The sequence below is a fragment of the Petaurus breviceps genome, unplaced genomic scaffold, assembly GCF_028583685.1.
Source record: "Petaurus breviceps papuanus isolate PSGF00001 unplaced genomic scaffold, PetGlider_PUasm1.0 220, whole genome shotgun sequence".
NCBI lineage: Eukaryota > Metazoa > Chordata > Mammalia > Diprotodontia > Petauridae > Petaurus > Petaurus breviceps.
The window spans coordinates 20976568-21000730 of NW_027185876.1; the positions used below are offsets into that span (position 1 = coordinate 20976568).

The window sequence follows — 24163 nt, forward strand, 5'->3', positions numbered from 1 at the left end:
TTTTATAAACAAAGAGGTTTCTTCCCTAATATTGCCAAGGTATACTTAAAAAAAACCTTATTAAAAATCGAGAGCTAACATAGTATAATAAACCAATTATTGGCCCTGGGGTTAGGAAGACAAGGGTTAAAATACTCTCCAGACACATACTAGCAATGTTACTGTTGGCAAATCATTTTACCCCTCAGTGCCCAGGTATGATTTTAAATTTTAGTGTCTTGATCTGCATTGGTGGAGTTTCCACACCAGAATGTTTATGGTAACACTTTTTGTGGTGGCAAAAAATTAAAAACTAAGAGGAGTGCCCATCAGTTGAGGAATGGCTGAACAAATTGTGGTATATAGAAACAGTGCAATGCTGCTGTGCTGTAATAAATGATGAAAAAGAACATTTCAAAGAGACATAGAAAAATCTAAATGAACTGATAAAGATGGGGATCAGAACAATTTATACTTGAACATTGGCATTGTAAAAACTAGCAGTTCTGAAAAACATAAGAACTTTGATCAAGTAAATGATCAACCATGATTCCAGAAGATTGATAAAGAATTCTGCCTGCCTGACAGAAAGAAGGTAGACTGATATGCAGAATAAGAAATATTTTTGGATGTGACCATTGTGGAAATTTATTTTGCTGACCAGTTTATGTAATTCAGAGGTGCAGTATTTCACCTTTTCCTACCCCCCCCCCCTCGCCTCCTGACCCCATGGATTGGGGAAGCAACTTATAAAGTCATCTAGTTGATTCCTCATTGTCCAAATGAGGAAACTGAGGCTTCTAGAGGTGACATTTATTATTGCATAGGCAGTAACAGCTATGATTTCAACCTAAGTCCCATGAGTCCAAATCTGGTCCTTTTCCCATTGTTCCACTCTGCCTTTTAAAATGTGTGCAGTTATTAACTTCTAGAGTATCACTGAATTACAAGATTAAAGTGCCCCCAAAATTACTATAACAAATTGAATTTTTAATTTGGGTTTTACAGATTTAAGCAGATTGTGCAATTTAGACAGTATTTTAGATTGGCTTTTGTATAATTCTTATGTATTTTATGATGGATTACTTTCATAATACTAATAATATTTGGATACATAAAAAAACTATAAAATTGTTTTACACACTTACGTGTTCATAAAAAGTGCTAGCTATTGACCCTGTCATAGATCTAGACTAGCATCTGGCTTCTCTGATTGAATACTGTCCTGGTTGATGAAACTAGACAATTATGATTTTCTGACAACAAACTAACTATTTCTATGTACAGACCATGGACTGGCCATGTCCAAGAAATCTATTCATTAATTTCCTCACAGCAAGACCCTTGGAACTTTGGTGGTAGACTGCTTTTTTAATTCACATTCATAAACATCTACTAAATACCTTCTATGTGTAATGAACTGTTAGGCTCTGGGAATATAAAAACAAAACGAGAAACCCAACACCCCAGTTAACAAAGCAGTTCCTGCCTTCTAGAAGAGGAGTGGGGAACCTGCAACCTCAGGGTCACATGTGGACCTCTAGGTTCTCAAGTGAGGCCCTTTGAATCGAAACTTCACTGAACAAATCCCCTGAATAAAAAGATTTATTCTGTAAAACCTGGACTGAGCCAAAAGGCCACACCCAAGGACCTAGAAGGCCACATGTTGCCTTGAGGCTGCAGGTTCTCTACCTCTTCTCTAGAGGCTTATACTAGGAGGATATACCATGTATACTAATGAGTTAAGGTTAGGAAGTTGAAGAGACTTATATAATGAAAATAGAATATCCTTACCAATCCCAAAAAGTAAAAGATGTACTTTTTTTTTTTTCTGTAAAGAGAATGACAGATTAACAATTCATCCCCTCTCCTAGGCCCAGGAGGGCCTACCTTGATTTAAGGTCAGACAGATTTCCAGGAGGGGACAGGAGAGGAATGAGAAAAGGAAAGAAAAACACTAGTGGTCACTCTCTTGTCTGCCAGAATCATTGCCCATCAGTGTACCTCTGCCCACAAAAAGGTTGAGTAGCCACAGTGTTCTCTACTACGTCATCTTCCAGAAGACAAGAGAGGCCCTGCTTATCTGGAGGCCCTCCACACTGTGCTTGTGGTCAGCAAGAAGGAGATGGAGCAAAGTCCTGAGGGAGCCCTTGAATGGAAGCCCCACCTGTAACTGCTCACCCAGTCAGGTCACTTATTTCTAGTAATGTATTTTCTTGATGGGATGCGAGCATCCTCCTCAGCTCCTTCTCTGAGGTCAGAACATCATTTTATCTGCTAAGCTCTGCGAGATTAGTAGACATGGTGCTCCTTTTCCAAAGAGGATCATTTAGAATCAAGAGATGCCAAATACCTGCTAGACCAAAAAGGGTGGTTTCCCTTTCCAGAGGAGTCAGTTTAGAATCATAACAATTTACTGTCTTCTCGAGAGAGGCAAAAAAACTCCTAACATACTCGAAGGCAGGTGGGCCACCAGGTTCTTTTTAATATTTGGGGTAGGAGCAAACACCACTAAGCTTCACTGACTGAAGTGTCACCTGACTTGAGCCTTAGGGCAAGCAAGGAGGGGATACATTGAAGGCACAGGGGTGGGAGAGGACATGTTGAATTTGGGAACAGCTATTAATTCTTTAGTTCTTTTTTAAATGGAACATAGTGTCTATGAGGGAAGGTAATGTGAAATACAGCTGAAAAGTTGGTCTGGAACCAGATTGTGGAATGATTAATAGTAGATCTCCATTTTGAATCCTGATTTTTGTATGCTTCTTGGGTTCAAGCCATTCCCTTAATATCTGATTCTGTAGTCTTATATCTAGCCTTTCATTTTTTTAAGCTTCTCTTTAACTTTTGATCCTAGCTTCTCAATCATATCTACCTACAAATTGGCAGTTTGTCTCTGTCCTTACTGCTTCTGTTCCTCTCCCTAATCTACCCAACCAGAAATTCCCTACCCTTCCAATTTTCTTAATGATATTAATCTTGATGACTGAGGAAAATCCTGTCATAGGCAAACCCCACAAATTTAAGTACCAAAACATACAGTATCAATTGAAAGAAATTGTTTTCCTCCCCTCCCCAAAATCTGTAGAGTAGCAGCATATTTTATTTTTTAATTTTATTTCTTTTTTTAAACAGGAAGAAGAGAATTCATCCAAAGATTAAAACTTGAAGCAACACTGAATGTGCATGATGGCTGTGTAAGTGTTAACTTGTTATCATCTCTAAAAGATTCAAATTTAGTTTTTGGAAAGTAGGATAGAATGCTTTTGTCCCTTAAAGATGAGGCATGTAGTTAATTTAAACACATAGTAGAAGAAGAGAGGAACAGGACACAAAGCTATTTGAGTTAAAATATAAATTTAGACTTTTCAGGTCTTTATGAAATGTAGAGGAAATGTACAAACGTTCCTTTTAAATGTCTATATTTTTAAAATACACTGCAGCCATAAAAAAAGATATGTAATGGAAACCAGGACTTTGGTGGAGCAGCAGGGAACTATCACCTTATACATAGAGAATGAATCATGCCCAGAATGGCATAGAATAGAAAAAACAAAACAAAACAAAAAAAGATAATGATGAAGATAGTGTCTTCTAGGATAAGAGCTAGGAACAAAAGCTGACTTGATAAAAGGTAATCATCATACGGACACCAAAAGACGGGCCCTGGGGATCTGAGAGAACCTTCTTCCCCTATAGAGAGAGAAGGCTCTAAAAATGGTGACTCCATCTGGGGTTAAAGGAATGGATTATGAGAACTCACATTTATATAGGACTTTTAGGCTTGCAAAAGACTTAACTCTCATTATTTCAGGTTTTTGTGAGGTTAGTGTTATCCCCATTCACAGATAAGGAAATGGAGGCTTAGATTAAGTGATTTGCTATTGATCACACAGCTAGATAATGTTACAGGGAGGATGTGAACCCAGATTTCCTCTGACTCTTAAATGCAGGACACTTACTATAGAAGTAAGTAGGCTAGAGGCAGCTAGATGACTCAGTGGATCGAGCATTGGGCCCAGTGTCAGGAAGACCTGAATTGAGATTCAGCCTGTGTGAGGTCACTTAATCCTGTTTGCCTTAATCCAGTGGAAAAGGCAGTGGCAAACTTCTTCTGTATCTTTGCCAAAAAAACTCCAAATGGGGTCACAAAGACATCACTGAATGACTGAACAGCAACAAAAATAAGGTGAACTGGCCAAAAAGTCTGAATTTGGATACATGATGTGAGTTCAAATCCTGATCCTGACAGTACCTTTTTGACTTTGGGTAAGTCACTTCTCTAAGGCTCAGTTTACTCATCTGTAAAATAAAAAGGATTGGGTGATATGATGGTTAAGTCCCTTTACAGCTGTAAATCCTGTGATCTAATAGGCAGCTGGTGACATGAGAGTGCAGGTCAGGAGTGTTTGTATCCTGTTACTCAAACCCTAAAGTTCATGAGCTTAGGCCCCAATGCCAGTAGACTGAAGGTACTGAATGTGGTGACAGTTGGAAAGGGATGCACTACTGCTTTGAAACCTTAGCAACAAACTTGCATTGGGAACAGTGGCACGGAATGTTTTAAACCTCAGTTTAACTGACCCAGTAGTGCAAAAGTGGCTTAGATATTTTACATCTGTTGATTTATCTGGAAATGTTACTAATGTCATAATATTTAGGTGATCTTCCTTTTTTGTTTTTGTCTAAATGTGATGAAGTTGATTTGTGGGTACTCCCTCCATTAAGAACATTTGGTTTGTTATTTATGAATCTAAAGTGTGACCATGTCTTAAAATAGTAGACAAGGGGCAAGGGTAGGAGGTACTGCTGGGGATTCTATGGCAGGGTTTGAGGAAGGCTCCAAGGAGTCAGAGTCAGAAGGGACACTAAAGATTCTAGAACTGGGAGGGTCCTTAGGGTCCTCTGGTACAACTTCCTCATTTCACAAATGATGGAATATGCTTAGGGGAGTTAAATGACTTGTTTAAGATAACCATGGTAATTATTAGGAGAACTGAATTGCAATGGAAGTCTTTTTTTTTAACCTTTTATTTTTTTTCATTTTCAAAATTCATTTCCACAAGATTTTGAGTTACAGATTTTCTCCCTGTCTTCCCCCTACCCCCACCCCCAGACAGTGAGCCTACTAAATATCCCTTCCCCCATTCTGCTCTCTCTTATGATCCTCCCTCATCTCTCCCCCAACTTTCTAGTAGCGCAAGATGGATTTCTATACCCCAGTGCCTTATTTCCCAGTTGCATGTAAAAATAATTTTTTTTTAACATTTGTTTTAAAACTTTGATTTCCAGATTCTTTCCCTTCTTCCCTCCTCACTCACCCCCACTGGGAAGACAAGCAATTCGATATAGATTATACATGTGTAGTTACACAAAACGCTTCCATAGTAGTTATATTGTGAAAGACTAACTATATTTCCCTCCATTCTATCCCTCCCCCCACTTATTCTGTTTTCTCCTTTGACCCTGTCCCTTTTCAAAAGTGTTTGTTTCTAACTACTCTCTCCCCCAGTCTGCCCTCCCTTCTACCATCTCCCCTCTTATCCCCTTCCCCCCTACTTTCCTGTAAGGTAAAATACCAATTGAATGTGTATGTTATTCCTCCTGAAGCCAAATTCAATGAGAGTAAGGTTGACCTATTCCCTTTCACTTTCCTGCTCTTCCCCTCCATTGTAACAGTTTTCTCTTGCCTCTTTTATATGTGATAATTTACTCTATTCTATCTCTCCCTTTCTCCTCCCAATATATTCCTCTCTCACCCCTTAATTTTATTTTTTAGATATCATCCCTTCCTATTCAACTAATCCTTGCCCTCTGTCTATGTATACATGTACATACATATACACAGACTCACTCACATATATATTTATACACACATACACCCTCCTATACATACATATACATGTATGTATACATATATACATATATCATCCCTTCAGCTATCTTCATACTGAGAAAAGCCTCATGAGTTATAATTATCATTTTTCCCTGTAGGAATGTAAACAGTTCAACTTTAATAAGTTCCTTATGATTTCTTTTTCCTGTTTGCCTTCTCATGCTTCTCTTGCTTCTTGTATTTGAAAGTCAGATTTTCTGTTCAGCTCTGTTTTTTTCATCAAGAATACTTGAAAGTCCTCTATTTCATTGAATTACCATATTTTCCCCTGAAGCGTTATACTCAGTTTTGCTGGGTTGGTTATTCTTGGTTTTAATCCTGGCTTCTTTGACTTCCAGAATATCATATTCCAAGCCCTTCAATCCCTTAATGTAAAAGCAGCTAGATCTTGTGTTATCCTGATTGTGTTTCCACAGTACTTAAATTGTTTCTTCCTTACAGCTTGTAATATTTTCTCCTTGGCCTGGGAACTCTGGAATTTGGCCATGATATTCCTAGGAGTTTTCTTTTTGGGATTTTTTTTTCAAGAGGTGATCAGTGAATTCTTTCAATTTCTATTTTGCCCTCTAGTTCTAGAATATCAGGGAAGTTTTCATTGAGAATTTCTTGAAAGATAATTTCTTTTTTTTTTTTAAAGCAATTGGGGTTAAGTAACTTGCTCAAGGTTACATGGCCACTTATTTCTGGGTGTGGTGCTAAATATCTGAGCCCAGATATTTAGCCCAGATTTGATCCCCAGGTCATCCAGACACTGGGGCCAGTGCTCTTACTCGATGTACTACCTGGCCGCCCCTTGAAAGATAATTTCTAGGATTTTTTTTTTATCATGGCTTTCAGGTAGTCCAATAATTTTTAAATTATCTCTCCTGGATCTATTTTCCAAATAAGTGGTTTTTCCAATGAGATATTTCACATTGCTTTCTATTTTTTCATTTGTTTGGATTTGTTTTATAGTATCTTGATTCCTCATAAAGTCATTAGCTTCCATTTGCTCCAATCTAATTTTGAAGGAATTATTCTCTTCAGTGAATTTTCGAAATTCCTTTTTCATCTGGCAAATTCATCTTTTTAAGGTATTCTTCTCCTCGTTGGCTTTTTGGACCTCTTTTGCTATTCGAATTAGTCTATTTTTTAAGGTGTTATTTTCTTCAGTATTTTTTTGGGTCTCCTTTTAGCAGGCTGTTGACTTGTTTTTCATGATTTTCTTGTGTCATTCTCATTTCTCTTCCCAATTTTTCCTCCGCTTCTCTTACTTGATTTTCAGAATCCTTCTTGAGCTCCTCTATGGCCTGTAATAAGTTTATATTTTTCTTGGAAACTTTTGATGCCAGAGTTTTGACTTTGCTGTCTCCTTCTGTCTCTTTTTGTCCCCAGAAAAGGATTCTATGGTCTGATTGTGCTTCCTCTGCTTGCTCCTCTTGCCAGCCAGTTACTTCCCTTTTGAGCTCTTTGTCACGGAAGACCTTTGCTTCCACAGTGGAGAGAGCTGTTTCCCAAATTGCTGGGGTTTTTTGCAGTTGTCAGAACTATGAAGAGGGTCCTCTCTCTACAGCCACCATAAGCTCTGACACACTGGTGTTTCTCACCTCAGGACCACCGCCCAATACAGTGACCCAGATCTAAGCAGGTCAAAGCAAGAGAGATCACCCTCTGAATGGTTGCTTGGTCCCCCTATGATCTGCAGGCCAGGAGCTCTGGAGGCAGCCATGTGGCAGCAGCTGCATCCACTGGGCCTTTGCCACCTCTCACCCTGGGGGCAGGGGCCAGACTATGCTCTTCTGTCATCCATTTCCAGCAGACTTCCTTACTCACCTTTTACTTTCTGTTTGGCGTTTATGGGTTGAGAATTCTTGAAACCACCACAGCTGCTGGTGATTCACTCTCCTGAAGTCTGCTCTGGCTGGTCTGGGCCACTTGTTGGCACTGCCCAGGGTCCAGGCCTGTGTGATTCATGCGGGACTGTACTTGGCCCCCAGCTTGGGTACAATAGACCCTTCCTGTTGGCCTGCTAGGCTGCCTTCAGTGGGAAATTTTTTTCTCTCTGTCACTGTATGGGTTCTGTAGTTCTAATAATTGTTTAGAATCATATTTTACATGTATTGGAGGTGGTTGGTGCGGGAGCTTAAGCAAGTTCCTGCTTTTACTTTGCCATCTTGGCTCTGTCCCCACCCAGTGGAAGTCTTCTGACTCACTATTGGTAGATTGATGTTTGCTTTGGGACCCTGGACACATGAAATATATGTTTAAGACTTGTATTCTCTGCGTGTCAGGGCTTAAGACCCTGGGCAGATTACTTAATCTCTCCCCATCTCTTTTTAAGTTTTCTTACCAGTTAAATGGAATTAATGATAATACTTGTAGACCTCCTTTACAGGATTATTGTGAAGAAACTGTTTAAGTACTGTATGTTATTTTAATATATAATAAAATACACACTTGGATAATAGGAAGTTAACTTTATGTTCTTGATGTTCCATCATCTCACCCTCTCCTTGGAATTAAAATACAGACATATTCCACAGCAAGTTACCATGCTATAATAACATAAGTTTGAACCACATCCACTGTAGTAACATCAGTCCCTCTCCCCTTCCCCACTTGCCTCAGCCCTGTCACTCACTTCTTGTTTGTGTTTTTTATTCCTTAGTCCTGGGTTTGGTATCCCTTACTCCTGGAGAAAGGTCCCCTGCTTTTTGTTACTCAAGTGGCTCTTCTTCCTTCTCCTGCATCTAGCTCCTTGGCCAAAAAACAAAAAAGCCCCTTGTCTTTTACTGTACTGCCTTATCATCACAGTTTCCCATTCTGCCAATAACTGGGAAAAGCCAATACTGTAGGGTTCTTTAAAATCTCAAAGAGATGTGGAATGCTTACATAAAGCATCCAGCAAGTGATAGCAAGGCTCTCACCTTTAGCCTTTTTGAAGCAGCCCTGTTTACAGCTGAGGTGTTGGGTTAACATGCCACTTAGCTGTTTAGAGAACACAGGAAAAGAGACAAATACATGCATCTAAAAAACTTTTCAGCAGAAGTCATCAACTTATTGCTCTCTGGACCTGTGGGCTTAGTTTATTGTCTTGAAAATTCAGAGCTGTTGTCTTACTGACTTCTAGTTTCTTAGAGAAGATTTGGCTCCTGAAATTCCCAGTCCAGGTTCTAATTAATTGTCATGCCCCTTTTACTTGTTGCACTAGGACTCAGCACTTTTTCATTAGTCTTGGAAGATGGATTGCACATTCTCCAGAAGTGTACAAGAATTTTTAAGAAACAATGTCCAGACTTAACCAAGGCATCTTTCTGCCCTGCCCCCAATCTCAGACTGGAGGTTGGCATTCTTAAAGAAGAAAAAAATTAGCTATATTTTCTCTTCTTCTGGCATTATCACTTTTTTTTTACCCAAGTCTGTGATTTCTTTACTCATAGTATCATAAGATCCTGTGAGATCTACAGAAGATATTAGAGGCCATCAAGTCTTAACTTTTTATGAGGAACTTGAGGTACATAGCAGTTATGTAACTTGTCTAGGGTCACACAGCTAAGTTTGAGATGGGATTTAACTCTTTACTTCACGTCCAATGCTGTATCCACTGGGCCATCCTACCTGTAGGAAATTCCCGCTGGGGAAAGGCTCTCTACCAATGCAGATTGGTAACTATTCTTAGCTTAGTCTCTGCAAAGGTCTTTTCTCCAAATCCCCTGTTTCCGTTTAATTGGTTCCTCATACTGTCACCTATCATTGTTTCTTCCTCTCTTCTTCCCCTTCCAGGTTAAATAGACAGTTCTGTTCTGTTGGAAGTCAACTAGCAGCAAAACTCGGGTATTTCTCTTAAGACTTCTAATAAGACGGGGTATTCAACTCCCGTACTTCAGAGCTGTTAGTATGTCCAAGTTGCCCAGTTCCGCACAATTTCAGATCTCTTTAAAAATATATTTTTTTAAGCCTTGATAATTTTATTGTCACAAGCATGGTTCTTCCTTGTGAATAGTGGTCTAACCAAGCTGCTTTACAAACTTAATTCTCTCTGGTGTATTTCTGACCACTCTCCCAAATCAAAATGTGGTAGCATCACTATTCTTTTTTTTTTTTTTTTAAAGCAATCGGGGTTAAGTAACTTGCTCAAGGTTACACGGCCAGTTACTTCTGGGTGTGGTGCTGAGTATCCGAGCCCAGATTTGATCCAGGTCATCTCGACACTGGAGCCAGTGCTCTTACTCGCTGAGCCACCTGGCTGCCCCTAAGCAATTGGGGTTAAGTAACTTGCTCAAGGTTACACGACCAGGTGTTTCTGGATGGGTGCTAAGTGTCTGAGCCCGGGATTCGATCTCCAGGTCTTCTCAACACTGGAGCCGGTGCTCTTACTCGCTGTGCTACCTGGCCGCCCCAGCATCACTATTCTTGATGTTGAAAAAAGTGTATGATAAAGAATCTTTGCAGGGAACAAAATTATTGCCACTAGGATAAGAAGAAAAACTATTAATGGGGGGAAAATCTTTGCGGCAAATGTTGCTGATGAGGGTCTGAAATTCAAGATATAGTGAGAACTAGTACAAAAAGATGAGACTAAAATCCATTTTCCAATGGATAAGTAGTCATGAACAAACAGTTCTTAACAGAAAGCTTGCCAACTGTTAACCATCAGAAAGATTTCTCTAAATCATTAATAAGACAAATGCAAATCCCTCTTTTGATACTTAATACCTATTTGACCTTGAGCAGATCACTTAAGATCTATGGGCCTCAGTTTTATCTGTAAAAAAATAAGGGGGTTAGATTTTTGGAGATTGCTTTGGGCTCTGGGTATATAAACTCTGAAGTTTCTTCTCACACTCAACAAATTGGCAGAGTTGGTTCATTAATACACTATTGGTGGAGTTGTAAATTTATTCGACTACTCTGGAGAGCTGTTTGAAATTAGTATAAAAAAAGGAACTGAAAAGTCCATGCCCTTTGACAAAGAAATTATACTCTTAGATATATTATCCCAAAGAGATCAAAGATTCTTGTCCCTTGACAAGATACTCTAATGTTGAAACATTCATAGTAGCATTCTTTTGTGGTAGTAGAGGATTGGAAGTAAAGTTAGATATCCATTGATTAGAGAATGGTTAAAAAAAAAAGTTGCACATGAATACAATGGAATATTATTCTGTAAGAGATGACAAATATAAAGAATTGGAAACCCATGAAGAGTCATATGAAATATTTCAGACCAAAATGAGCAGAACCAGGAAAATAACATACATAATGACTAACAGTGTTGGAAAGAACAATAAAAATGAAATGGAAGGCATTGTATTTATAAAGACTATTCTGGCCTCAGAAGTTGGAACCTGTGGTTCAGGTTGTAAAACTCCTGCAAAACTCCGCAGTACTGTCTGAACCAAATTAAAATGTAACTGGTAGTGTTTAACAAAAATACAATGTAATATAGATAATGTTAATTTGTGGTTTTCTAAGTCAGTGTATGGCCCACAGAGATTGTTTCTATTTAAGTTTGACACCATTGGTCTACCAAGTTTTTTTTTGTCTCTCCTATCTTATTCCTAATCCATGTTTTCTTAGTGTCATGTTTCCATTTTTTAATTAAAAACACAAGAGTATCGAAATATATGTTGATTTAATTTGAAGGATCTTACCAAGTTCTTGGTAGAATTTTTATACCTCTTTATCCTCAGCAACAGATGTTGGAGTATAAGTTGCAGTAATTTTCCTGGCTTTCTTTTTGCAAATACTGAATTGTATCTACTTTAATACTAGATAACTATACCTTGAAATGATGATTCTTGTTCATATTGGGTGTATGATAAAACCAAACTCCACCTACTCATTTTTTCCCTCTAAAAGAGCATAGGGGTCTTACATTTTTCTGAAACTTCCTTCTTTTTTCTTTTATAAAAATAATATCAAGAGTGATTGGATTCAGTTCCTTCAGTAATATTCCCCCCTCCCCCCGAAAAGTTCATTAAAGTTTATAGATGATCTAAAGACTGTATGATTCTTAGTGTCCTGTATGTCCCTTTCTGCCACTAGCCTACGGTCAATACAGAAGTGGAAAGTGGACATATAGAACTAAGGACCTTTTTGTATTTTTGTTTGTTTCATGGGTTGCCATAACCAAATAGTTCCTCATCACATGGCTAGCCAATCTGTCTGTACTTAGTCTGGTCCTTGAAAACTCTTATAGGGAGTCATACTCAAATCTTTTTTTAACATGGTAAAACCTTCCACAGCTTGAACACTGAACTTCAAGAACAAGGGTCACTTCCATGCCATGATGAAAGAATCAGAGTATGGGGCAGCTAGGTGGCACAGTGCATAGAGCACCAGCCCTGGAGTCAGGAGGACCTGAGTTCAAATCTGGCCTCAGATACTTAACACTTACTAGCCATGTGACCTTGGGCAAATCACTTAACTGCCCCTCCAAAAAAGTGGGGGAAAAAAGAATCAGGGTAAGGCTTTCTGGTAATTAACATAGTAGGAGTGAAGGTGAGAATGGAGAGTCTGGGGTCAGAAAATGGGAAAGTATCATTTCCAGGGTCATAGGAGCAGGGGAATTGTTAGAGGACGGAGGATTAGCATCAGATGGAGAGAATTTGGGAGTTAGAAGGAGAGGGGATTCAGAGTCTGGGATCACAGGGGAAGGGAATGTAGAATCTGTCTAGTTTTAGGGGGACACAGAAAGTATGGGGGGTTCAGGGCAGAGGAGGAAGGTGATAGACATTCAGAGAAAGGGAAAGGTATATGAGGGCCAGAACCAGAAGGTTGTGGGTTGGGAATTGACAGAAGGATATGGTCCCAGGGTCCTTCAGGGCTGGGAAGAACTTTATGAAGGAGAATGGAATTCTTTGTCAGTTTGTTGGGTGGGCTAGATGCAGTACAGTCCTCCAGTAAGTGCTCACCACTCCCCCAGTGCGTGTGTTACATTATGTGTCTGGGATGACCTTCAGCTCCCATACCAGTGGCCTCATCTCTTTACAAAGAACATTCTCCTAGAGAAAGTCCATCAGCTTCCACTGCCTGTGCTTCTCACCCACAATGCAGGTTAGCTCCTTTAGCTGACCCTTGATTTCCAAGGAACCAGTGACTGAGGTAGTGGATTGGAAGGCTTGCTTACAGTTGGATAAGCCAGGGAACACAGAAGGTTCTCGGTGTGGGGAGAGGGGATGAAGGGAGAGAAAGGGGAAAAAGTGTGGGACACTTTATTCCTATTAAATTTCATTTTATTAGATTTGACCCAGCATTCTGACTGATTATAATTGGATGGAATTAAGTATATCTTTCTGGAAATGCTGGAGTCTTCCTGAGTATCAGTTGAAGGAACTGGGAACATTTGAGCCTGTGTAAGCAAGATAGCTGTTTCCATGTATTTCCAAGGGTGGTCATGTGGAAAGAGGATTGAACTTGTTTCTCTTGTCTCCCACAGTGAAGACCTCTAGTTGCAGAGTCAGATTTAGATTTGACTCAGAAAAAAGCTTCCTAACAATTAGAGCTTCTCAGAAGTGGAATGACCTGCTTGAGGCCTTCAAGTAGGAGTCGAGTTCCATTTGTAGACAGCATTTTTGATCAGATTGAGTTAGACCAGAAACCTCTGAGGTCTCTGAGAAACTCTTGGTTTCTGTGAAATATTAATTTTTTAATTCTAGTTATTTTCCCTCTTTGCTTTTTCTTTTCAATAATGTTAGGATTTATTTGTAGCATTTCAGATCTGAAATCCATAAAACAAGTCCATTTTTCAAATAGAAAAACATCTTTGCTGCATGATGGGGAGAGATTTTTGAATATATTGTTTAAATTTCTTATTGAATCCTAATTTTATTATAAAATATGTACATTTTCAAAATTTTAAGGTAATGATTAGCTAACTTTTTTCTTTTAATGCTGTTTTTAAAACAATTCTGTTTGCTATTTTAGGTGAATACAATCTGTTGGAATGACACTGGAGAATATATTTTATCTGGTTCAGATGACACTAATCTAGTAATCAGTAATCCCTACAGCCGAAAAGTAAGTATTTTTCTAAAAATCATACAAATTTATGGGGAATAGTTGGCTGACAAAAGCAATCAGTAAATATGATGTAGTATCCTTTTTCCATGTGTGTTTTTGTATCAGAGCTCTGCTTCAACACTTGCTACGATTCCCTCATTATCTCACTCACCTTCTTCTTAGCCCTCTTTATGACAAAGGTTATATACTTGAAAGTTTCCCTTTTTAGGTTTCCAGTTAAACTTTTCAGGTCTCCCTCTCACCTTTCTTCCATACACGAGCAGAGATGATTTTACAGACATATTTGAATCATTTCTTTCTCACGTATTAAGTCCTTTTCCTTGGCCTGGCATTATGGGTGATAAGCAGTCATCTTGATGTGTTTATACATTGTTGCCGGCAAGTAGATCAGGGACCTGGAGATGAGGTAACTCCCAAGGCTACCCAACTCCTCTTAGCAAAGTCTGCTATCTTCATGGTCTCAAATTAATTTGTGCTGACTCAAGTGCATTCTTCTTTTCTTAAACTTTGTGGCATTATTGCTGGATCCTCTATTATGAGAATTGCTATTTGTTTTGCTCTGCTTCACCAAATGTCTTCTTGCCCTCTGAGTTTCAATTTTTCAGATCTGGCTTCACTTTCTTAATTCACATTCCCTTTGAAAATCCTGCTGGGTGGTCGTCAGAACCTCCTGATTATTTGACTTTAAAAGAGGATTGTTTTCCTTCAAAAATCCCATTTGATAATTAAATAACATTGTCAGCATTTCTTCTCCTTTCTTCTCCTCTTTGGGCAATTAAGTTTTTTACCATCATTTTAATAGGTTTTTTTGTTCATAGAAAGAAGCTCTGACACAGCTGCAAGTTAGCCATTTTGCTATGTGGGAGTTTCTTAACATAAATTTTTGAAATGTTCCTTTAGCTTGAATTTCCTTAAATTTTGAAATCATGAGTCTGTTATTATAAAATAGTGATTATATCTCTGAACGTTCAGCTTCCATTAATTTATTGTAATGTTCTCTATATGTGATACTTAACCATAACTAAGAACATAGAATTCTAATTCTAAGGTGTATATCCCCAGTCATCTTCCTTCCTAAGTCATCCAGGTTTCTAACTTCAGCTTTATCCTTGATTTTTTTCTTTCTCCTGGCACCGTCTACATCATTCATTTGCTAAGTCTTGTCAAGTTTGCTTCCACAATATCTTTTGTATAAAAACGAACCCATTTTAATTTTTTAATCAAGTGTTTTATTAACTTCTAGTTTACATCATTCATTTCCGCAAGATTTTGAGTTATAAATTTTCTCCCTGTTTTTCTCCTACCTACCACCCCAAAATAGTAATCCCACTGGATATGCCCTTCTCCAATCTGCTCTCTCCTATATCTTCTCCCATACCCCCTCCAACTTTCCAGTAGGGCACTATGCCCCCATGCCTGTATATCTTATTTCCCAGTTACATGTAAAATAATATTAATAATAGTATTATATGTTCATTTATTTATTTATTTTTAAACATTTGATTTTAAAATTTTGAATTCCAGATTCACTCCCTTACTCCCTTGTCACCCACCCTTACTGGGAAGATAACCAGTTGCGTATAGGTTGTGTATGTGTAGCTATGCAAAACATTTCCATAGTGGATATATTGTAAAAGACTGAGTATATTTCCCTCCCTCCTACCCTAACTCCCACTTGTTCTATTCTCTACTTTGATCCTGTCCCTTTTCAAAAGTGTGTACTTCCAAATTCCCTCCCCCCCAAGCCTTCCCTCCCTTTCATCATGCCCCCTCTCATCCCCTTCCCCCTCTACTCTCCTGTAGGGTGAGATACCTTATTTAATGTATATGTCTTTCCCTCCCTGAGCCAAATTCAATGGGAATAAGGTTGACCCATTCCCTTTTGCCTTCCTGTTCTTCCCCTCCATTGTAACCATTTTCCCTTGCCTCTTCTATATGAGATAGTTACCTCATTCTGTCTCTCCCTGTCTCCTCTCATTATATTCCTATCTCACCTCTTAAGTTCACCTTTTTCCATTTTTAATTAAAAAATATTTTTGTAGCATGGTGGTAAGAGAATCGTGAATAAAGTTTTTAGACTTCTAATTGAATTCTAATTCTATTATAAATGTTAATGCAGAGCTAGAAAGACCCCCCCCCCATCAAGGCCTTTGAAATCTCTTGTGCAGACTGTTTTCACAGCTTCCTAATTGGGGTCCTTGCCTCCAAGCTTTTCTTTTCTTTCTTCACCACTGCACAAACCTGATAATTCACCTTTCTAGGCACAGATCTGACCAAGTCATTGCTCTGCTCCAGTACTTGCTATGATTCCCTCGTCGTCTCTATTATAAAATACAGACTTCTCAGCCTGACTTTAGCTTACTCATCCAGCTTTGTTTCTCCTGACTCTCCTCTCTTGAGATCTGCATTCTGGCCAAACTGGGCTACTGACTGGTCCCTATACTTAAACTATTCATGCCCCACCTCCATGCATGAGCCATCTCCCATACCTTAAATATGCAGGGCCCTCAGCTCTGGCTCTGAATTTTTATTTTCTTTCAAGCCTTACCTCAGGTACCACCTTCTCTGGTAAGACTTTCTTAATCCCTCCTCCTAGTTATTAGTGCTCACTAATTTCTGACATTCTACATGTTGCATCCCCAGGGTAGAATGTAGAAAAGGAATCTTTACCATTTCATTTCCTCCCTGTCCTCTTCCTCCTTAACTGTTCAGAATCTGGTTTTCATTACCATTTTCCTAGAACATCTCTTTCCCAGGCTAATTATGGAAGCCAAAAGCCTTGTTTCACTCTTTATCCTGTTTGACCTTTCATCTTCATTTGAAACTGTTAACCACTCTAGCTCATGTCTTACTCTTCTCTTCTTCCTTAACTTCTCTGATGCTACTCTCCACTGGTTCTCCTCCCTCTTGGAGTCTCCTTTTTAGGTTTCCTTTACTGTCTTACCTTCCTTCCTCTCTGACCTCTAATAGTGTATGCTGCCCACAGCCCTTTTCCTTAGCAGCCTTCTTCTCTCTAGGTACCTTCTCCTTTGCCGAGCTTACCCATCCTTATTGTTTAAATTCTCATCCATTTGGTTCTTCCTGTGCAGGTCTTTAGGCTGGTTTCTTTTGAGTAGTTCATCATGGATCTTGTTATGAAGACCCTGTAATGCTCTGAGGCTTGATGCAATCAGCAGTGTCATCCATGCTCCATCACAAATCTTCAGTGATTCTAGGATGTGGCTCTAGGCTGAAATCCAGATTCCTGAGTCCAGCATCCAAAATCCTTAACAATCCACTTCCAACCCACCTTTCTGCACTTATTTCACATTCTTTCCCCCTGACACATTTTACCTTTCAGCTAAGCTGACCTACTTGCTGTTTCCCAAACTTGCCCTCCGTTTTTTGTAGAAGCTATCCATCACTCTTTAGATGCCTTCCCTTCTCACCTCTGTCTTAACATATACATAAAAGAATACTTGCTGTAAGGCAGCCTTCCAGATTGTGGCTTACTCTTGAGATGCTATAAATGTTTATGGATTTTTATTAATTTTATTTTTTTGTATTCAACAGCCATAAGCACAGTTGGGTTTCAGTTCATCATGCTGTTCATTATAATATGTGACTGAAGATATTTTGTTATAAAAATTGTCAGAGAAAGCCTACCTGTTCCCTTTTTATACTATTGTCATGGATATCCTCAATACTTGTGGAGGTATTTGAACAATCATGGTGTCCAAAGTGTGTTATACAACTGGATGAATCATCTGTTGAGCCAAATACATCCATATACATGTAGGTAGGGCAGTCCCGACAAGTGTAAGATGGGCTGGGCCACAAGCAAATACGAGGCAGAGAACTGTTTGGATTGTTTTTGGGAAATTACATGGTGCTATCAACCATTCCAAGCTCCTTCCTGACAGAGAAATATCCATTTTTTTAACATCAGTGTTAAGAGTTTGTGGTTATATGGTTGGACAACATGAATTATCACAATCTCTTAGCATGAAAATTAGAGGAAACCCAGTAGAGCAATGCCAGTTCTGCACAAGTAAACTGCATGTAGAAAGTTTGAGTTTTTCTGAAAGGAAGTTTGAGTGATATTATCCAAGTAATGAAAGTTAAAAAAAAAAATGAGCAAGAGTAAGGAAAGCAGTAGACTATATGGAAGATGTGGTAATGCAATTTTAGGCTGCATTAATAAAGGAATAGTGTACAGTCCTAAGGAGATGATAGTTATTTTTTTTCTCTGCCATGGTCAAACCATATCTGGAGTATCATGTTCATTTCTGGGTGCACCCTATTTTCAGGACACTAACAGTCTAGAGACCATCCAGAGGCAGATAAACTAGATGGAAAAGTTGTATGAGATTTGATGAGGGAAACTCTGGATATTTGGCTCAGAGAAAAGGAGAAAGGAGGGAGAGGGTAGATACATTCCAGTATTGTAAGGGCTGTCCTGAGGAAGAGGGTGAGACTTGTTCTCAGCTCCAGTGGGCAGAAGTAAGTAAGAGCAGTGGGTACCAATTATAGTGTGTTTTCTGGCAGTTTGAGCTATCCCAAAGTGAAATGATTACCCTTAGATGGTGGTGATCTTCTCTCTCACTGAAGGTCATTGGGCTCAGTGTCTAGCAAGGAGATGTTGTAGAGGGGATTCTTGTTCAGATATGGGTTGCACTAGATGGCCTCAGAGAGGACCTTTTAATTCTGATATTTCTATGACTCTACCACCCATATGCTATTATGGTTCCTATGAAAGGTTAAAAAAAACCTTAAGGGAAGGCCTTTTAACAATTTGGGTAAGATCTCTGAAGAGTCTTTGGGAGAATGTGGACAGAAATCAGAGGTCAAATGGACAGAATGATGGACAGCTGTCTGCACCAATTAAGAGTACTTAACATCAGTGAAATCATGGATCCATTGAAATATACACAAATGTCGCCTAAATCAGTTTATCCAGCCTTCATCTCTTCTTTCTTTTCCAGTCTCCCATTTCCAGTTTTCTTCTAGATACATATCTACATTTGAATGTCCTCCTGAGAACCTGCTCTTGCCCCCAAAACTGTCCCTCCTCTCTTTCACATTATCCATTTTGGTTGATTTTGGCAGCTTCTTTGAAGTCACCTTTGATTATTCCCTCTCTTTTACTCTCCAACATCAAATAGTTCACCAAGTATTATTGTTTTTACCTTTGCAGTCTCTTTCCAACTGACCTCTCCTTTTTCACTTTGACCACTCTCTTTCAAGGTCTATTTAACTCTTCCGGAATCGTTGTAGTAGTCTAGCCAGTCCCCCTTCTCTTGTCCCTCCCCCTCCTCCCATACCGTCAACTGCTATAATATCTGATAAACACAGCTAACCATCTCAGTCCTGCTCAAAAACTTAAATTACCTCCCGGTTGCTTTTAGAATGAAATGTATACTCCCCATCCTGATAACATACAAATTCTTAACTTTGAGTCTACAAACTTTTTTTTTTTATATTTATATAGCTTTCAAGATTGGTCTCCTTTGTAACCCTATATATTTTATGCATTTAAAAACACTATTCTAAAGAAAGGTCACAAAAGGGTAAGACGCTACTGTACTAATATGTGTGCCTTCTATAATCTGCTTCAGACTTGCCTCCAGGACTTATTTCAACCTCCTTTCTTCACACATTCTAAACAGAGTTTACTATCAATTTCTCAATTTTAAACGGATCTCTCTAGCCTTAGTGTATTTGTGTTGGCTGCCCCCCATCCCTTCCTATTTCTGCCTCTTTGAATCCATCCCTTATATCAGAAATTCTTAACCTGGGGTCGATGGATAGATTTCAAAGGGCCTATGAACTTGGATGAAGAAAAAAATGACATCTTTGTTTATACTAACCTTTGATTTTCTTTGTAATCCTATGTATTTTGTTTTATGCATTTTAAAATGATATTCTGAAGAGTCCAGAGGCATCACCAGACTCCCAGAGTAATTTGGGATACAAAAAACGTTAAGAATAACTATCTGCCTTAGGTCAAGTCTGTTTCAGGTGCTTCTTCCTTCATTAAGCCTTTCTACACAGGTGAAAGTAATAGTTATCACCTACCTCAGATCATCTTTTTCATTACCATGTTATACCTTGTATTCTATTTGTATACATTTCTTTATCCCTCTATTAGATTTAAACTTTTTTCAAGTTATTTCCACCATCTAGCATAGCACTTGCCTATAGGAGGAGCTCAATACATGCTTATTTGAATTGTTACATTATCTGAGATCTTTATCTAAGTTGGAGCACAAGATTTCCTTCTTCAGTCTTTGCCATGACTGTCTAAAACTAATTGGTATGATGATAGACAAGTCACTTCAGCCCTGAACTTGAGGAGGTTGAAATAGGTGATCTCTGAGGTCTTTCCAGGTCTAACATTCTATGATTCTGTAACTTAGATAACTCCAAAGTCCCCTCCTGTTCTGATCCTTTTTTTTAAGTGTCTTTTCACCAAAACACATTTTTTTCTTTTTATCCTTCCATTCTTTGGTCAAAATAGAGGAAATCTCCCCAAACTTGAAATCCATGTAGATTGTTTCTTTATAATCTTGTCCTCTTTGTTTTCTCACTCCCTTATGTTCCCTCTTTGTTCTAACAGATAGTTAAGACACACAAAGAATATCTTAAAAAACAAACTCTGTATTTCATAACTTCAATTTCAAAACAGAATTTCTTAATAGTTGCCTTTGTTAAAGATATAAACTTTCTTCCTACTAAGTATGTAAATATAACTTAAATATTTAAAAGGGTTTCCTCACATTTTATGTTCAAGCTTGTTTACTCTTTCATCCTAAAGTTGAATTACTTACATTGATATACTATTTAATCCACATCCACCAGTTAAATTAGATGAAAGTTATTTTAAAGATTCCTCTAATTCAAAAAGGCAACACTTTGAAATGACAGAAGAGTTAGCTTTTAAGTTGGTAGTATGAATCTTTGAGAAAAAATTCATCTAAATTTGATCTTTTTTAACCTGAATACTTTTTTTTTAACTTATGAAAGTTTCAAAGTACCTGGACATCATAGTAACTAATTTTTGTAGCATTTTCTACATACCTAAAATTTTGGAACTATTTCACACCTTTGACCCCACCTATCGGTTTCTCCTTTTCATTATTCAGAAGAAGCATCCTGTACTTCTTATTCCCAATACAGTATAGTCATTTGGACAAACCCTGTGTTTTGTTTTGTTTTTAGCCTAGATGAAAGATAGGATTTACAAAATTCCAGATTTGGAAGGAACTGTGAATTTCATCCATTCCCACTCCTTAGAGAAGCATGAGTCCCCATCACTACACTCCTGGCAAGTGGTAATCTAGCTACTGCTTTGACAGCTCCTAGGATGCAGAGCTCACTAACTCCCAATGCAATCCATTCTGAGCTGGTTTAAACCTCAATACTAACTATTCCTAAAATCAGATAACTAAGTGTCACATGGGTAAGTGTCATTGGTGACCATTGCCTTTGTTTTCCACCTGCCCCAGGACTTGGTGCCACTCTGGTCTACAGGGAAGGAGCAGAGCTGTCAGATTGGCTGCAGCCCTGTACACCTTACTCACAGACCTCTTCTGTCCTAAACTTTTGCCTGCTGTCCTCCTCAATAGGGGGAGAACTGTATGGGTGAGTCACAGTGCAGTTTTAAATTTTTAATTTCTAAGGCATTATTTAAACCACAGTGCCTTTTCAAACCTTGAAACATTGCACATTTTGTGAATGTTTTATGCATTCATTTAAACTCGAGCTTTAAAATTTCATATCCATTTTCTTAAGTTTGGCTGTTCATGAAAACAAAGAATTATAGCATGCATTTAAAGGTAATAATCCCAACTTTGTTTTCTTTGGTAGCTGTAAGGGACTGATGGAGCAGTATTTCCTAAAACATTTTGAAGTAATAAGAAAATAAAAGCTTTCAATGAAAAGCTTAGATAATTCTTTATTTTTTAAAAAAACTAACTAGTGACATCTCTTACAGTGCATTAAGTAGTACAAAAAATTTAATATCTTTTATACTGGACAGGCACAATTCCAAAACAAAATATAATAATATATATGTGGTATATTCCATATTGTAGTTATTAATATTTTTAAAAATGGTATAATTACAATTATTTACATGGTATCTGCTCTATCAGCAATACTTCTCATTTCATTTATGATGTGGTGGGGTGGCTTACATAGTACTAGCTATACATATGCCTCTTCTGACCCTTGACAAATAAATAGCATTTCTGATTTATCCTAAAGAAAGAGAAACTTTTTTTCACTCTTTTTTTGAATGCGAATGAATGAATTATTTTTAGCAAAATATTTTGCATAGCTGACCACATGTGAAAGCAAGACTTCAGTGAGCAAAAGTATCAATTTCATGTGTGTGTATGTAGGTGTGTTTGATATTATACTTCCTTCTTGTAATAAATCATAAGCTATTTCAATTGTCAAGATTATTATAGGGAAGGAAAGCTTCCAAACTTATCTTATTGGTTCAGTTTAAAGGGAGCTATTTGTTGTAGTGGATAGACTGTTGGACTTGGAGTCAGGAAGACCTCTGAGTTCAAATCCTGACTCAAATAGTTTCTGGCTTTATGATCCTGAGGCAAGTCATGTAATTTCTCTTAGTCTTAATTTCTTCATCTATAAAATAGGGATAAAAAAAATAGGGACAATAATAGTACTTAACCTCTCATGGTTGTTATGGGGATCAAATGAGATATTTGTAAAGTGCTTTGCAAAACATAAAGCTACTATTATTTTTTTCCTGTACAACTGGTTTCTTAAAATTTCATTTCTAAGGGGCGGCCAGGTGGCTCAGCGAGTAAGAGCACTGGCTCCAGTGTTGGAATGACCTGGTGATCGAATCCCGGGCTCAGATATTCAGCACCACACCCAGAAATAACTGGCCATGTAACCTTGAGCAAGTTACTTAACCCCGATTGCTTGAAAAAAAACAGAAAAAAAATTTCATTTCTAGAAAGAAATCTTTTAATTATATTTAGTAAGACTTTTCTGAAATACGAATAGCCTGGTGATGAATAGCAATACATCATCTTAAAAGTTTCTCTCAAAAAATAAGAAATTAACAGTTTGGTGTATTGAACTTGAAGTCAGAAAAATTCTGTTCAAATTGGCCTTACTATGTCCTAGCCTTGTGATCTTGACAATTTACCTAGTCTTTCTCATCCTCAATTACCTTGCCAGGAGAATGTGAGTAGTAATCCTTGTACTATCTACCTGAGAGGTTCATTGTGAGAAAAATACTTTGGAAGCTTTAAAGCAGTACATAAATATGTTACTGGAAACTAAATTCATACTGATATATAATTAATAGTTTAATGAATGATAGTAATAAGCATATCTATGACATTAGCATAATCTTGTCTGAGGAAAGTAATTTTATCAACACATTAAACCACTAAGATCTTTTCCTGACCTTTAGGATGCTATTTAATAATAGCTTCAAATAGTGCTCAGCTATAGGAAAAAATTGAGAGCATTTGAATATGGAAGGAAGTAAAGCTATGAATCTGGTTTATGATACATAGTTGATTAGAATAAAGAAAAACTCATAGCATGTCTTTGAAACTTTAGTAGGCACTTAGAAGGACAAATACTTAAGCAATTTAGAAATAATGCCTGTTTCTTTAGAAAGTTCATTTTGCCAAGAGGTATTTTCTTAGAAAAAAATGAAATAAAGACCTCAACTATTTGAAATCAGTGGATGTTCCCTATTATTTGATTATAGGAATACTTATTAGCGAGGGTCATACCAATTTAGAATAGGCTGGGAGCTTGGAATTATTCATGTAGTAGTTGGATGACCACTTGTCAGAAATATTATGGTGGGCAGGCATGGCTCTGTAGAGGAGCTGAAGTTGGATGAGCTCCAGGTCCCTTCTAAATCTAGGACTTTATGAATCCTGACTTTGATGTAGGCCAGAGGTAAAGTCTCCTCAGCCATCCTGCTCTCTGATTAAGTTTACCTTTTTCGTGACCAGAGTGGTTTTCTTTGGCAAGTGTCTTGTTTCCTTTTGTATAGTACTTGATCAGCCCTGGTAAATAATTATTCTCAAATTCTTTTTTTCCCTCTACTTCACGAGCACCACTCCTTTTCTGTTTAGATGTGTCTAGTTGCATTTACATTTGCTAAGCTATCATTCTTCATTTCCAATGTGTTAATAGTGACATAATTCGAAATTTTCATTTTAGCCTGATTGTTTTATAATGCCATATACAGAGACCTCAAACTTGTCAGTAAGCCATCTATATATCATGTTTTAGTATTTG

The 24163-nt window shown here is 37.9% G+C and overlaps 1 protein-coding gene across 7 annotated transcripts in view; it reads left to right on the forward strand.

Annotated features, from left to right (window-relative positions):
- Positions 1-3115: 3115 nt before the first annotated feature.
- The window catches only part of DCAF6 (DDB1 and CUL4 associated factor 6), a 141021-nt gene continuing 119973 nt past the window's right edge, over positions 3116-24163 (forward strand). For all 7 annotated transcript variants that reach the window (XM_069094718.1, XM_069094715.1, XM_069094719.1 and 4 more), the window contains exons 1-2: positions 3116-3176; positions 13784-13876. The gene's annotated coding sequence lies outside the window, so the exon portion shown is untranslated. The remainder of the gene's footprint in view (positions 3177-13783; positions 13877-24163) is intronic.